Below are 15,651 nucleotides of genomic sequence, written 5' to 3'. Positions count from 1 at the left end.
GTGCATGATGCCATGCAACCCAAATGGACCATGCCTGGTCGGGTCAAGTCTTACCAATTATAGTTATGGACTTAGACATTAATCCAACAGTCTCCCACTTGGATAAGTCTAAAACTAATATTGTGTATGACTTCAGGAACCAACTGGCAATCATAGCTCTCAAAAGCTTCTGTCGAACTCTGACCTTGTCGATGAACTCTGACCTTTGTCAGTGACTTGTCCATTAGATAAGGGATCATATATTCCTCCATTCTAGATATCATATGGACTGAGACATGGATTATAATCATTCTCTCTGTCCATTTGTTGTTTCCCGATTTCCGATTTATGACGACTGACTAACTGAACAAATCAAATCAGTCCTGGCCCGGCCGAGCACTTCCATTTGTCATCATCAAATCATCGAGGGGCCCACAGATATCGCTTTTATCCCGAAGGTAAAAGGAATGGATAAACTTCGACTCATATGGCTTGTTCTACTACTTGTTGAATCATACACAAAGGCACGTTTTATAGCACCGAGTTACCAAATGCGTTTTCGTGCAATCAATGTACAACCAACTCATAGTAACAACTCATATCTCTAGGTTTGAAGAATATAAGATATTATCGTCTCATGATCACTCGTGATAAAATCCATGAAGTGATTCCAATGAGCGCGGGTTGAATCCAATACCCAGAACTTATGAGCACTCATGAGTGTTGTAGCCCTTTGTCCAACACCTTAGACCTCTACAAGCCAACCCATGACAGTCTTAATTCATATCTACTTCCAACATATGACCGACTATGGATGGTTTGAATAACTTAGTCATTCCGGAAGAATAACCTAGTTTATTTGGGAAGTCAAAACATGCAAAATGAAACACAAGAATAATTGAATCCAATATGGTATCAAAACCTATGAACATAAATAAAACACCTTTTATTTATCACCATATGATTACACATTATTCATTGTATACTGTTTCAGCTATCAACTTTATTCTTGAATTTAAAACGATAGTTGTCCCATGCTCCAAGCATGTACACTATGTTTTCTAAACACTAGTCATGCCATACACCAAGTATGCATACTATGTTTGTCTATGATCTTTACTTTGTGAACTAGATCCATTGAACATAACTTCAATGATTCTCTTTTCACACTCCCAAATCCTTACTGCAAGTACAAGAATTCCAAATTCATGTCATTTACTGAAATCTGTTAGATTCTAAACTTATATGCATTGATCCTCTTGTAATGACTATGCACAAAGTCAGAAAGACTTGACAACAATCATTACAGAGTATTCCAAAGGAGATCAGCTCCTTGGAAACATCCTTCTTGCATTAAGTTTCCTAATCTTAAACAGATTGAAAATTCTAACTTTGAAACATTTCCAGATTCCATTTTGACTATCACTTCTGAACAAGAGTTGCCTCCTTACAGACTATGTCAATATGGCCCTTCCAGAATTATCACTATACTTCCAACTGTCCTTGAGCACCCAATCTTTGGTAAGCCTTAGATTGTCCTCGACAACTATTTAATCCTTTTTAGTCACATCCAGTTCTAAACCTTTTCACATCTTAATGCCCCAGGCATTAGGAAAATTTTAGAATGGATGAATATAGCACATGTAATCGATCCTATATCCGAAGCATTTGGGACACGATTCATGATGTCTCACATAAAGACTAAACCAGTCTTTTGCTATAACATTTCCATTTCTATTTGCCAAGTTCTCATAATTCAGATTATGAAAAGGGATGCCGTACTCATAATAGAATTTTTAGAACGCAAATAATGGACCCATATACATAATTTCCTTATGTTGAACCATTCCAACATGAAATTCATATATATATATATATATATATATATATATATATATATATCCTTGACTAAATGATTAAAACCTCACGATCTAAGCTTATAGATTTGAGATGAAGTATAATTTCCTCTCCCTTAATTATAGCAAAACAACTCTTTTTCCCAATTGAAACCTTTTGTTTTCTATAATTAACATTGCTAACTTGCAATACTTATCATAATTATCATGCTCCCACTAACATGATGATTATTAGCATAACACTTATGCTCCCACTAGCTTTGACATGTACTCAAAAATCAGCTGACTTTCTTACCAAAGTTCAGATTTCTGATACTAGATTGTTTTGATAAAACTTTATCAAAATCATACACCTTCCCTTAGATAGCACACTTGTGTGTCTAAACAATTATGAAGAGGGATGCCGTAATCATAATGGTTAGACCTTTTTGCCACTTCTCACAAGTCCAGGTTAGTGTGCCGGTAAACCACACACGCTTCACTAACGACTTTGAGAATGCAAATATCACAATTGCTATCTAGCTAAAATCTACTTAGTGAAAGTGTTTCCTCACCATCATTGTCATGAATCAGAGAGAAACCTTATGACACTTAGATTTAATGGTGTATGTGTTCTTATCCATGTGAATTGTCAAAACCATAGACACAAGACAAGGATAATGACAAATCCACACTCATATGGATTGAACTCAATCTTAATTTCTTGCCACCTGGCAGCTCAAGGGCCTGCCATTGCTTCCAAGTTGTTGTGCAACACATTGAGAACTCTAAGAACTCATATGCAAAACCAACTTTAACTGGAATGGGCATAGAATATGTCAACACGATAGGTTATAAACCTCAAGTCGTGTGCTAGTGAAGAACTTCAGGTTTTATTCTTGATTAGTTCTTGAGACTTTCAAGACCTTTAAGACTCCCACTGTCCTCTTGACATATAAGAATTTCTTGTCAGATATTCAAGAGATAGTGTGGGTTCTTATCAAGACAACCACTTCACACAATCGGCCTAAGTTGGTCTTTGTTTTATCCAAAACATCACAACTTACCAATTTCAAATGTACAAGAGTAGAAAACTTTTACTCTTACATTTGACAAGTGTTTTAAACCTTCTTTAAGACATGTCACTCAAGTTACAATCTTGGAGTATGACTCTAAGACTTGTATTGGAACGAAGTATGACTCATTTTCTTGATTTAACCATTTCAACAATTCAAGATCCCTCTTCTTAGTCATAATAATGCACTAAGATTTCCTTAGAGAACTAATTGTGCTATGGTTTCTTAATCATTAAGATGATCACAAAACTGATACTAAAGTACTCTCCCATCTTTTTAGATTTGAGAAACTTTTATCCTTCTGCCTAATTTGATTCTTCTTATTCGCTCTGCCATACATTGGAACCTTTTCCAATGTCTCAGAGTTACACTTAAGCTTGTAAGTATAATCATGTTTACTGAGCTTTAGTAAACTATGACGAATAGTCTTATCAATCTTTTGTGGTGGACTTAATCAGTACACAAGAATGTGTACTCGATCCCTTAGTCCTTTACTTGACTCACACATCCATGTGAACGAGTAATTAGTCTTAATTTTCCAATACTTGAAAATTCTCATTCATCATGCTATACAACTTGCATGATTCCAAGTTCCAGTCCAATTGAAACTTGGGTGATGAGAATCTTTCCTTATTTGGTAAATTTAGACATTACCACAAATGAAAGAATCAATTTCATACTTCCACTCTTGCTATTAATGGCATCCTATAAGCAACAATTTTTCCTCAAATGCCATTGTAAGGATATTTTAAAAATAAATAAAATCAAAATTTTTCCTTTTATTTTAAACTTTGGGGAAAACTTATCCTTACAATCCATATGAAAACTTGTTGTTATCTATTCCTAAGCAATATCTCATAACTCCTAAGAAGTAGCTCAAGAATCCGATCTTCAAACTACGCGATAGAAATCCATCTATGCGATCAGATTCAACATATTCTTTCTTTAAGTTTCTTCACTTTTTCTTTGATTCTTAAAACATCACCATGTGACCCAGTCACATCATGTATCAAGAATCTCATAATAGAAACTTAACAGAGTTAGATAGTGGACTTTACCTGAAGTAGAGTCAAACTTATTGACTTTAACGTCCTTAGGTAAATTTGGCAGCTTCGCAACCAATGCTCCTTCCTTTGGCAATATAAACATATGGACCCTTTGATAATGGTACACGAGACTATCACAGACTTAGCTTTTCTCTTTACCATTTGGTCAACCGAGTTGACTATGGCCGATCCCTTTCCATTGGGAAGAGAATGCTTTTTCTGGATTTCCTGTGTCACTATTGTCAATGTCCATCAAGTTTTAAGGAAGTTGATCTTAACAAATAAATAAGATCATTAAGGGTCTTGTCATAGTCTGTTTTATAGGTGTTCCAAAAGAAATCACTATGTGACTTAGAAAGTAGTTGAACCACCAACTTTCTCAAGACTTTGACACCCAACTCTCCCGGCTTGTCAATATGTGACTACATCTCCAAGATGTGACCACACCTAGACCTTGCCTTGCCACTTGGGCTTGAGTGACCTTAAACTTTTCAAGAATTTGTGGGTTAGGGAGAATAATTGGAGGAGGTGAATGAAGTATGATTTCCAAGGGACATCATCTTCATTTAGGAAAGCTTGTTTCAAGAGATTTGGGGAGATCATAAATGTCTAAACCAGACATCTTTTGGGAGATATTCAAGATAGTTGATCTTAAGTCCTTAATATGACACCCAATATGAAATATTAAGGCTAGGACCCAACAAACTATTTTATAACTTAGAAGAGGTATGCCGTAATCCAAGCTATAAAATATTTGAAGGTAGGTGAATGACGATTCACCAATTTCCACCAAGATAAACGAAATGTATTATTAGGTTTTAATTGGTTTTGAAACTCCTAGATCTTTTGAGATTCATTGAACTGTTCAATGGCATGTTTCAATCTCGAGTGTGCCCTTCAGGTTTTGTGACTGGGATGCCGAGGATCACAAAACAAGGTGTGAAGTAACCATGCAAATTACTTGGTACCCTTAAGTGTTTACCCCTCAATCGATGTGCCGGTTAACCACACACGCTCCATCGATACTATGATAAACATTAAGTTACCCTTTGCCTACCTTATTAAATACGAGTTAGTGTGCCGGTTAACAACACACGCTCCACTAACCGACTTAAACAAAGTGCAAAGTGTAATTTCATGGATTAGCACCTTATTCACATTTTCCTAAGTAACTAAGATTGGGTATTATTAAGAGTTTAGTTACTTAGTATTTATCATTAATACTTTTAATGAAGGGAGAATTCTAGTCATGTCAAACCCGTTCGGCTAACGACCCTCCACCAGTCAAGCAAGCGGTGGGTGAGAGTGGACACCCATTAAGTTGCCATTTTATAGGCAACAACCTTATACCCACCTTATAGACCGGCTTCGTGAATGAGGCGTACTAGCGGTAAGACTGACTTTACTCTTACACACACACACACACATATATATATATATATATATATATATATATATATATATTATTAACTTATAATATTATAAAGTATAAGGGTTGAATTTTAACTTTTAAAATTCTAAGGGCTAACTTGGAATTAAAGTATTCATAAGAGAAAACTTTACAAATTCCAAAACTTGAGGGCAAGTTTTGAAACTATTCAAAACTAATTAATTCCATAACTTATGTGTTTAAAGTAGATTTAATCCAAAAACTCTTCAAGTTCCATAACTTGAGGACAAATTATGGAAGACTTTAAACTAATAAAAGAATTAACTTTTCTTTATTTTATAACTTATGGAATTAATTAAGGTTACACTTTTTTTATTTATTTATTATTTAATGAAGAGACTCTTGGTCCTCCATAACTTGAGGACAAGTTATGAAGTCATAAACCCATTTAATTAGAACTAGACTCTTCATTTTTGTAACATTTGCCAACTATTATGAGTTTTATGAAACTTAAATGTGACTTTTCATATAACTTGAGGACAAGTTACAAAAACACATTTTAGAATCAACTCTTAGATTAATTTGGATTGAAAACACCTATTTCACTCAACTTTTCTATTAATCTAAGCAACTCATAAGAACAAGATAATTCAAATCAAACTTTTTCATGTAATTAGTCTAAACCTTAAACTAATACAAAACATGAATCTATTGACAATTATCTTTGAAATTGGATTAGTATAAACGTTACCACATCAAAAACAAGTTTATAAGTTCAAAAACATCTTAGGGTAATGTTCCTAGTCCAATTCCAGCCAAAAAAGTCGAATTTATGCTGTCTGGGGGTCCAACTTGTCGAGTGCACGAACAAACTCGGCGAGTTGGATGCTTTTTGCCTTGGACTCGGCGAGTCTGCTGGGCAGACAGCATCAAAACTCGATTTTTCAGCTCCATTTGCAAGTATAACAAGAAAACAAGCCTAGGCTCTGATACCACTGTTGGGTTTTGAGCATTCTAACACTCCTAAGTGTACATGCAACCCTAAATACCTTGGATCTATGTTTTCTCTATTATACATGCAAATAAGAACTTCCAAGGTATTATCCTAATCTAGCATATAAAATAATGAATATAACAAGATAAAATACATACCTCGTTCATGTAGAAAGTCTTCATGAAGCTTGAGTGCCAAGTGCCCCAAGTGTGACACCTCAAATGGTTCACACAACACCAAATACACTTGGAATAACTTGAGAGAAATCTACAACTCATGAAATTGGCTAGCCCTTCATTACTCACACTAGTGGCTGATTTTTGTCAAGAATAAGATCTTTATATAGTGTTACAATTAGGGTAAACCCTAATTGTCATGACTTTCTATCTCCTTGGATCCATGGGTTCAAATACACCATGGAGCATCCATGGACCATCCTATGGGTTTTAGCCCAACTTGATTATCCATGGAGCATTAGCCCACTATACAAGTATGGATGATTTACACAATCAACCCATATATTTAATTAGTCTTCTTTTGATCACTTAATTAATCCTAGATTAATTCTTGATCAATACTAATTAAATAATCTTATTATTCTTATTATTAATATACTAGAACTTATAATATATTAATAACCATAGGTGTCTTATTTCTCTCATTATAGTCTATCCAAGTGCATGATGCCATGCAACCCAAATGGACCATGCCGGGTCGGGTCAAGTCTTACCAATTATAGTTATGGACTTAGACATTAATCCAACAGATATTTGATAGCAACAAACCAATTAGAATGCTTAAATTCATCAATAATGGTAGAATCAAGTATAAACATTAGTTTTAGATGATTTTGGGGGGAAATGGTGGTGAAAACAATGGAACCCTTGGTATGCGAGTATTTGATGAGTATATGATGCTTATAAATATGATTTGATACTAAAAACATGATTTGAATGCAAGAACTAGAAGGCTACAGTGATATATAGTTGAATTTATGGAATAATTGGTCATAAGGGTTGTAACGGTCAGAATTTAGGCAATTACCTTTCTCTCCCTTAGAATGAGTTTTCTTTGCAAATAGGGTCCCTACGTATGATGGGCGTACATAGTTGTATGTTTAGCGTACTGGGGGAAAGTTGATTGTCGACATGCACCATGTACGCGGGGCGTACGTGGATCGAGTCTTAAACCCTAACTTTAGGGTAAGGCCCCTATTTAAACGTTCTTAAGCCATTTGAACCTTACCTAACCAGCCTCCATTACTTTCAAACGTTCCTAAAACCCTAAATCCTTTGTGAGCAACTCTTGAGCTTGAAAGTGCCACAAATACCTCATGTTTGGTGTGTTAGAAAAGAGAAGGAAGTGGAAGCAAGCTTTGAATGTGGGAAAAGCTTTTGGATCTTGCATTTGGAGAAGCTCAGGAATCTTGTGGAGGTAAAAAGGTTTCACCTTTCTTATCCTTTTTTCTTGTTGAGATAGGGTTTCTAGAAGTTCACTTTTGAGTCCATAAACCCTCTCTTGGGAGTTTGGGCAACTCCAGAGGTTAGGGAGATTAGATCTGAGGTCCTTTGGCTTGATTAGAGCATAAAAATGTCAACTTGATGACTTTTATGGCTCCATGCATGAGTTAAAACCCTTAGGTCTTAATGTGACATAATGGGTTGTTGAGAGCATTTATGGCATGCAAGGGCATTAAGTTGCCAACTTTAAGCCTTATGACCCTTGAAACGTTTAACATCTGAAATTTGAGCGAAAAGTTTGCATGCATTAAGAACTTAATGGAGTGGGATGCAAGTCAGCGTGTACGTTGGACGTACTATGTTGTACACTAGGCGTACAACCACTAAACCCAGTACGTTAAGCGTACTGAAGAAGTACGTTGGGTGTACGGTCTCAGAGAGCTTTGGGCCTTCGGCGGACTTTAAACCTTTAGGCCCTAATTGTTTTGGGCCTGGACTTGTTGTTTTTATGGGCCTGAATTTATCATTTGGGCCAATATTGGTATGATTGGGCCTATTGGGCCATCTGGACCAATATAGAATTGGACTTTGATGCTAGGCCCACTAGTGAAGGAAATACTTTTGGGCCATCATGGAGGGACTTAGACTTAGGATTTTTGGGCTCTTTGACTAGGTTGAGTTATAATCCTATTAGGGTTATTTGTATATTTGTTTAGTGTGAGATTTTGGACTGGTAGTCGAGCAGCTATTGTTTTCAGCAGACTGAGGTGAGTCTTCTCACTATACTAATGGGTCGAAGGCACCAATGCCAGCCCATTACTTGATATGAGATTTCAATAGTTGAATATGCAATGGTTTTGTTATTTGGTATGTATTAACTTATGTGAAGACCATGGGGGAGCCCATGCCACTTGGTAAGACTATGGGGGGAGCCCATGACCCTTGGATGTAAGACCATGGGGGTAGCCCATGGACCAACTCTCTGTTCGGGTGCGAGGGCTAGGATACTTCTTCAACAAGGTTGTTCTGGGTTTCTGGATTATGTCTCGAACTCGAGGGAGGAAACCACGACAAATTTGAGAAGGGTGCCTATTGTGCGAGATTTTTTCGATGTTTTTCCAACGGAGTTGCTTGGGGTGCCTCCTGAGAGGTAGGTAGAGTGCTGGATAGATTGATGTCTGGTGTGGATCCAATAGCCAAGGCGTTGTATCGTCCGAGTAGTTCCCCATGGGGAGCACCGATCATGTTCTTGAAAAAGAAGGATGGGTCACACAAGATTTGTATTGATTATCGGGAGTTGGACAAGTTGACGGTGAAGAACCGTTACCCGCTTCCAAGGATCGATGATTTATTTGATCAGCTTCACGGTGCATCTTGGTTTTCAAAGATTGATATTCGGTCGGGGTATCATCAGATGAGGATTAGGGATGAGGATATACCGAAGATAGCCTTCAGAACTCGTTATGGTCATTACGAGTTTGTAGTGATGCCATTCGGGCTCACTAATGCCCCAACAACATTCATAGATCTAATGAATCGGGTTTCCAGGCTGATGCTGGATCGGTCTGTAATTGTTTTCATTGATGATATCTTGGTCTACTCTAAGACCAAAGAGCAACATGAGCAACATTGAGGAAGGTGTTGGAGACCTTGAGGAGGGAGAGGCTATATGCCAAATTCTCCAAATGTGAGTTTTGGTTGCGTGAGGTGCCGTTTCTGGGGCACATCATCAACCAAGAGGGTATCTTGGTGGATCCGGCCAAGATTGAGGCGGTGATGTGTTGGGAAGTTCCAAAGAACATATCCGAGATCCGGAGTTTCTTAGGTATGGCGGGGTACTATCGGAGATTTATCCAAGATTTTCTCCAAGATTGCAGTACCTTTGACCCACTTAACCAAGAAGAGTGTGACCTTCCGATGGGGTCCAGATCAGCAATTGGCATTTGAGACCTTGAGACAAAAATTATGCAAGGCCCCGATTCTGGCGCTACCAGATGGATTGGATGATTTTGTGGTGTATTGTGACGTTTCTATCTCAGGTTTGGGAGCTGTCGTTACCTATCCCCTGTAGGAAGGTCAAAGCGGAGCACCAGAGGCCTCATGGCAAGGTCCAACCGTTACCCATCCCCATGTGGAAATGGGAGAATATCACCATGGACTTTCTCATAAAGTTACCTAGGACGACGCAGGGTGTTGATTCTATTTGGATTATTATGGACAGGTTGACCAAGAGTGCTCATTTTTTTCTAATTTCTGAGAGTATCTCCGCTAAGAAGTTAGCGGATATCTATGTGCGGGAGGTGGTAGTCAGTCATGGAGTGTCGGTATCTATGGTCTCGGACCGCGATGTTCAATTCACTTCCAGGATCTGGAGGAAGTTTCATGAGGAGTTAGGTACTTAACTGCTTTTCAACACAACTTACCATCCCGAGAATGATGGGCAAAGCAAGTGGATGATCCAGACGTTTGAGGATATGCTTCAAGCATGCATTTTAGACTTCGTAGGGAATTGGGATACTTACCTTCCACTATCAGAGTTCTCACACAACAAGAATTATCATGCTAGTATTGACCGACCCCCCTTCGAGATGTTGTATGGTCGGAGGTGTAGGACTCCGGTAAGTTGGGGGAGGTTGGCCATTGAGTCATGGGAAGCACCGAAGTGGTTCTTAAGACCACCGAGTTGATTCAACAGGTGCGTGACAGGATTCAAGTCACGCAGAGTCGCCAGAAAAGCTATGCTGACCAACGGCGATCGGATCTCGAGTGTTAGGTGGGAGATTTTGTTCTGCTGAATGTGTCGCCCTGGAAGGGCATCATCCGCTTTCAAAAGAGGGAAAAGCTGGGGTCCCGATTCTGTAACATCTCGAGTTCAGGAGTGCAAGTTCAGGGTTCAAAGTGAAATTGTGAATGGTCAACTCGGTGAGTCCATGGGTGGACTCGGCGAGTAGGGTCGCGATTGTGGTCGCGTGTTAAGTGGCCAACTCGGCGAGTTGGCGGCTGAACTCGGCGAGTTGGTGCTGTGTGGAGAAAACCCTAATCCCAGGGATTGAGCCCTATATAAAGAACATAATACCTTCTCCCCAGCCTCTTTGCTCTCCCTTGAACTCCAGAAACCCTAATATTCGTGTGTGAGAGAATTAGAGAGCATTTGGATCTTGAAGGAGTGTTTGTTGAAGAAATCTTTGAAGATTAAGAGGCTTGTAGCAAGGGGCTTTGCAAGGTTTTGGCTTATTCTTCTGTTGGAGTCTTCTTTGGAGGTAAGGATTCGTTGCTTGAGCTGTTATCCATCTAGATCTATCATTTGTGGGATTTTTGGGAATTTATCTAGTGCTACCTTGAGTTTGGAGGTTGGATTTGAGGTTGCTACCTCAGATCTAGAGTAGTGATGATCCAAAAGAGCATAAATTCCCTGTTCAAGAGCTGTTGATGAAGCCTTTTAGTCCTAAACCTTAGCCAAGAGTGTATTATGCTTAGATCTTGTAACAGCCCGAAATCCAGGTATTCTTCTTTTGGCCTTGCATCTTGGTTAAGTTTGTGAATTAGGGTTTCCATGGGTGGCGAGTACGCTGGGCGTACAAGGTGTACGCTGCGCGTACTCGCGCGCCTCATTTTGGACGCGTTTTCCCTCAGGTACGTGGGGCGTACCCAAGGTTACGCCCGACGTAATGTATTCAGACCCAAACCCTAAATTCCTTTGATGGGGCTATATAAGGAACATGTGGCTGGTCTTTTCAGCCACCATCCCTCAGAGTGAAACCCTAAAAAGAGTGTACCCTCGTTCCTAGGCCATTGTGTGTGTATTCTAAGCTTGGTGGTGCCATTTCAAGGTTGCATAGAAGAAGAAGAGCTTGTTGGAGAGGCTAGAAGTGGTGCTCAAGTGTAGATCTGAACTTTGCAAGGGCTAAAGCTTCATTTCCAGGTATAAAGTTCGGATCTTGTCACTTGGTTCATGTTGTATGCTTAAAAGGTCATTTTCTAGGGTTTAAGTCCCAAAGGTGGAGACTTTTGTGCAAATGGCCTCCATAAGCTTAGATACTTCATATTTCTGATCTATTGGAGTTGTAGACTCATAAAAATGGCATCTTGGACGTGGGGATTTCACCATGCATGAGATCTAGGTCCTTGAGTTTGAATAAAAGGTTGTATTGTGATGTTGGAGCCTTTACAGTCGTGCCAAGGCTTAAAGGTCTCGACTTTATGGGTTAAGACACATTAGAAGAGTCGGATCTAGAAGTGGAAGTAATGGCTTAACCGATTAAGACCAGAAATGGAGAGTGGCTGATTCTGGGGGTTACGCTGGGCGTAACTCCCAGTACGCGCAGCGTACTGGGTGGAGACCCCGATCAGGGAGGGGTTGGTGACGTACGCCCCGCGTACATCTAGAGTACGCCCCGCGTACTCTCAGGGTTTGACTTTGGTTGACTTTTAGGGTTTTGGTCAACTTGAGGACTTTAGGTCAAGGAAGGGTAAAATGGTCTTTTACCCTCTGAGGAATGATGATAAGGAGTAAAGTTCTAAGTGGTGGAAGTCCTTGTGTAACATATGATATTTTTATGTTTAGGCGAGGTTGAGCCGTCGTTCGGGGTCGGTGAGATCTTAGACTTTCCACAAGGTGAGTCTTCTCAATATACTACACCCGGAAGGGTTTGACTGTGTGACCGGAAGGTCGGATTTGGCATGAGATATATGTGTTGTGTGTGATAAGTTAATCGTTATATGTGCCATGTATGATATGCTTGATATGGGCCGGAAGGCATTATGTATGGGCCGGAAGGCGAATATGTTATTGGCCGGAAGGCATTGTAATGTGGACCGTAAGGTTGGCATGGGTAGGACCGGAAGGTTTACCCAGTCGGGACGGAAGTCCCCTGAGACACAGGGACCGGAAGGTCAGGGCCTGGAAAGGCGTATGTGCGTAGGTTGTATTTTGGGGAACTCACTAGGCATTTATGCTTACAGTTGTTGTGTTACGTGTTTCAGGTACCAGCGAGGACCGTGGGAAGGCGCCGGCGTGATTTGTACACACTGATAGGGGATTTATGATCTTGGGATTTGTATGACTTGTTCTATGACATGATACATTGGATTTTTATGCTTTATTTTGGATGGAAATACAATTTTAAGAAATGAAAAATTTGTTTTAAAATTTACGTTGTTACAAGTTGGTATCAGAGCCTTGGTTTGAGGGATTCGGGTACACCTTCGGGCGTAACTAAACTCAAACCGAGGATTTGAGAAAATCTTTCAAAAACAAAAGCATAAAATTTTTATAAGGGATTTTGTGGTAATCAAGAAGGAAGCAGTGTGTACGATCAGCCAGCGCCTGAACGGTAAAAACCCCCAAAATACTCTTACAATATGTGTTATGAGATATGATATGATATGATACGATATGAAATGCCTGCTAGAAGACTAGGTATTCATATTAGGACTAGAGTGGCCTGATTTGAGATGCCTTAGTCTAGGAAATCTGTTGCTATGAGATGCTTTGATAGTGAGCGGGTAACTAGTGCATGGCAAGAATAGAGTACTCAGAATCTGGGGTTTGGGGAGGAAGACTTGGGGTGAATGCTGATGCGGTGTAGTCGGTAGTATTGGGCCCGTACTACCGAAGACACCGGGTCAGTGGGCAACCCAAGTAAAAATCCCTGGGTATCGGGGACTGAGTAGGGTTGCGTTATCGAGTGTGATTATGCTCGATAGAGTCTCTGATATTTCTATGTTGTATTTCAGAGGCATCATGGTTGGACCACGCCACAGACCTAGTACGAGCAGTGTGAGTGACGAGGAGATTCGTCAGATGATTCATGAGGAGGTGGCTGCAGCGATCCGGGCTGAGATTCCGGAGATGTTCGGGTCTATGAAGACCACTCTGATGGAGACATTTGATGAGCGGTACGCCGCGTTAACTGAAGCTGCAGCCGTTGCAGCTACCGCAGCTGTGGCCGCTGCCAGAACACAGGGAGGTGACTCGTTGCTGTTCCGGGAGTTCAGCAACACGAAGTCACCTGAGTTTGACGGGACGCAGGATCCGATCGCTGCGATGAGATGGATTGCTGATACTGAGGGATGCTTCTACACTTGTTCATGTCCGGAGCATCTGAGGGTACGGTTCGCCTTGAACCAGCTCCGCCTGGGAGCGAAGGATTGGTGGAAGTTCGTGACGGCGAACTTCACCTTGGCAGAGGCTTCAACTGTGACATGGGAGAGATTTACCGCCATGTTCAGAGACGACTACGTTCCCCCGGTGGAGAGGGAACGGTTGGTTCAGGAGTTCTTGACCCTCAAGCAGGGTAATGATTCTGTCACGGTGATCACACGGAAGTTTCATGAGAGGGCGATGTTCTGCCCTGAGCAGGTGTCCACAAAGCAGGCTCGGATGAGCCAGTATTTGGGTGTGTTGAGGAGGGATATTCGGGAGTTCGTATCGAACTCGACATATCATACTTTTGCTGAGCTTCAGGCGAATGCCAGGAAGCGCGAGATCGAGTTGGAGACCCAGGCTAGGGAGGAGGCCGAGTCTCAACGGGTGGATCGGCGGCCGGCTCAGTCTCAGCCGACAGCCAAGCGGACTAAGTCCGCCGATTCGAGGTCGGGAGGTCAGAAGGGCCGCACTTGCGGAAAGTGCGGCAAGGGTCACGAGGGGACATGTCGATCAGGTGCTTGCTACAAGTGTGGCAAGGAGGGGCACATTGCTAGGGATTGCCCCAAGGGGTTTATGGTCTGCTTTCATTACAACCAGACCGTCCATCGGAAGGTCGAGTGCCCTCAGCTTCTCCAGGGATCTACACCAGCTGCTAGGACTACTAAGACTCGACCAATGAAGGCCGAGGCCCCGAGGGCTCGTGGGAGAGCTTTCCAGTTGACTGCAGAGGAGGTCCGCGCGGCGCCTGATGTTGTGGCTGGTATGTATTCTTTCATATATTTATTATTCTTTTATGAGATGTTATGCTTAATTCATGATATGCGTAGGTACTTTCCTTGTGAATTTTGTACCTGCCTTAGTATTATTTGACTCGGGTGTGAGTCGGTCTTTCGTATCTCTGGCTTTTAGTCAGCACCTTGGTACTGATCGGGAATTGATGACTCGACCTCTGAGGGTTTCCATAGCTGACGAGAAAGTGATATATGCCGCGGACGTGATTCGAGGATGTGTGCTCGAGATTTTTGGTGTCGAATTCCCTATAGATTTGGTTCCTATAGCTATGGGGGATGTCTGCGTTATCGTGGGTATGGACTGGTTGAGTAAGTTTGGGGCAGTTATTGACTGCGAGAGACAGCTGGTGACAATTCGAGATCCTAGTGGGGGAGTGCTTTCGGTGTATGGCGAGGGGACCCGGTGCGGGTCGACGTTTTGTTTGGCTGCTAGGGGTGAGGCAGAGTTTGCAGCAGGGCTGCAATGGATTCGTAGCCTACGTGACGGATACTCTAGTGGCCGCGGGGAGGCCCAATTCGGTGGATGACGTTCCTATTGTATGCGAGTTTTCGGATGTGTTCCCCGAGGAGTTACCAGGTGTGCCTCCGGAAAGGCAAGTGGAGTTCCATATCGATTTGGTTCCGGGAGCGGCGCCCATTGCCAAGGCGCCTTATCGTCTCGCTCCACCGGAAATGCAGGAGTTATCTTCACAGCTTCAGGAGCTGTTGGGGAAGGGGTTTATCCGGCCGAGTAGCTCACCTTGGGGAGCGCCGATTTTGTTCGTCAAGAAAAAGGATGGTTCACACCGAATGTGTATCGATTACCGGGAGTTGAACAAGTTGACGGTTAAGAACCGGTATCCGTTACCTAGGATCGATGATCTGTTTGATCAGTTGCAGGGGGCATCTTGGTTCTCCAAGATAGACTTGAGGCCGGGTTATCATCAGATGAG

Source organism: Lactuca serriola, chromosome 5 (assembly GCF_051521515.1).
Source record: "Lactuca serriola cultivar US96UC23 chromosome 5, Lser_US96UC23_V15, whole genome shotgun sequence".
Lineage (NCBI taxonomy): Eukaryota > Viridiplantae > Streptophyta > Magnoliopsida > Asterales > Asteraceae > Lactuca > Lactuca serriola.
The sequence above is the reverse complement of the archived record's forward strand: the minus strand, read 5'-3'. Positions refer to the sequence as shown.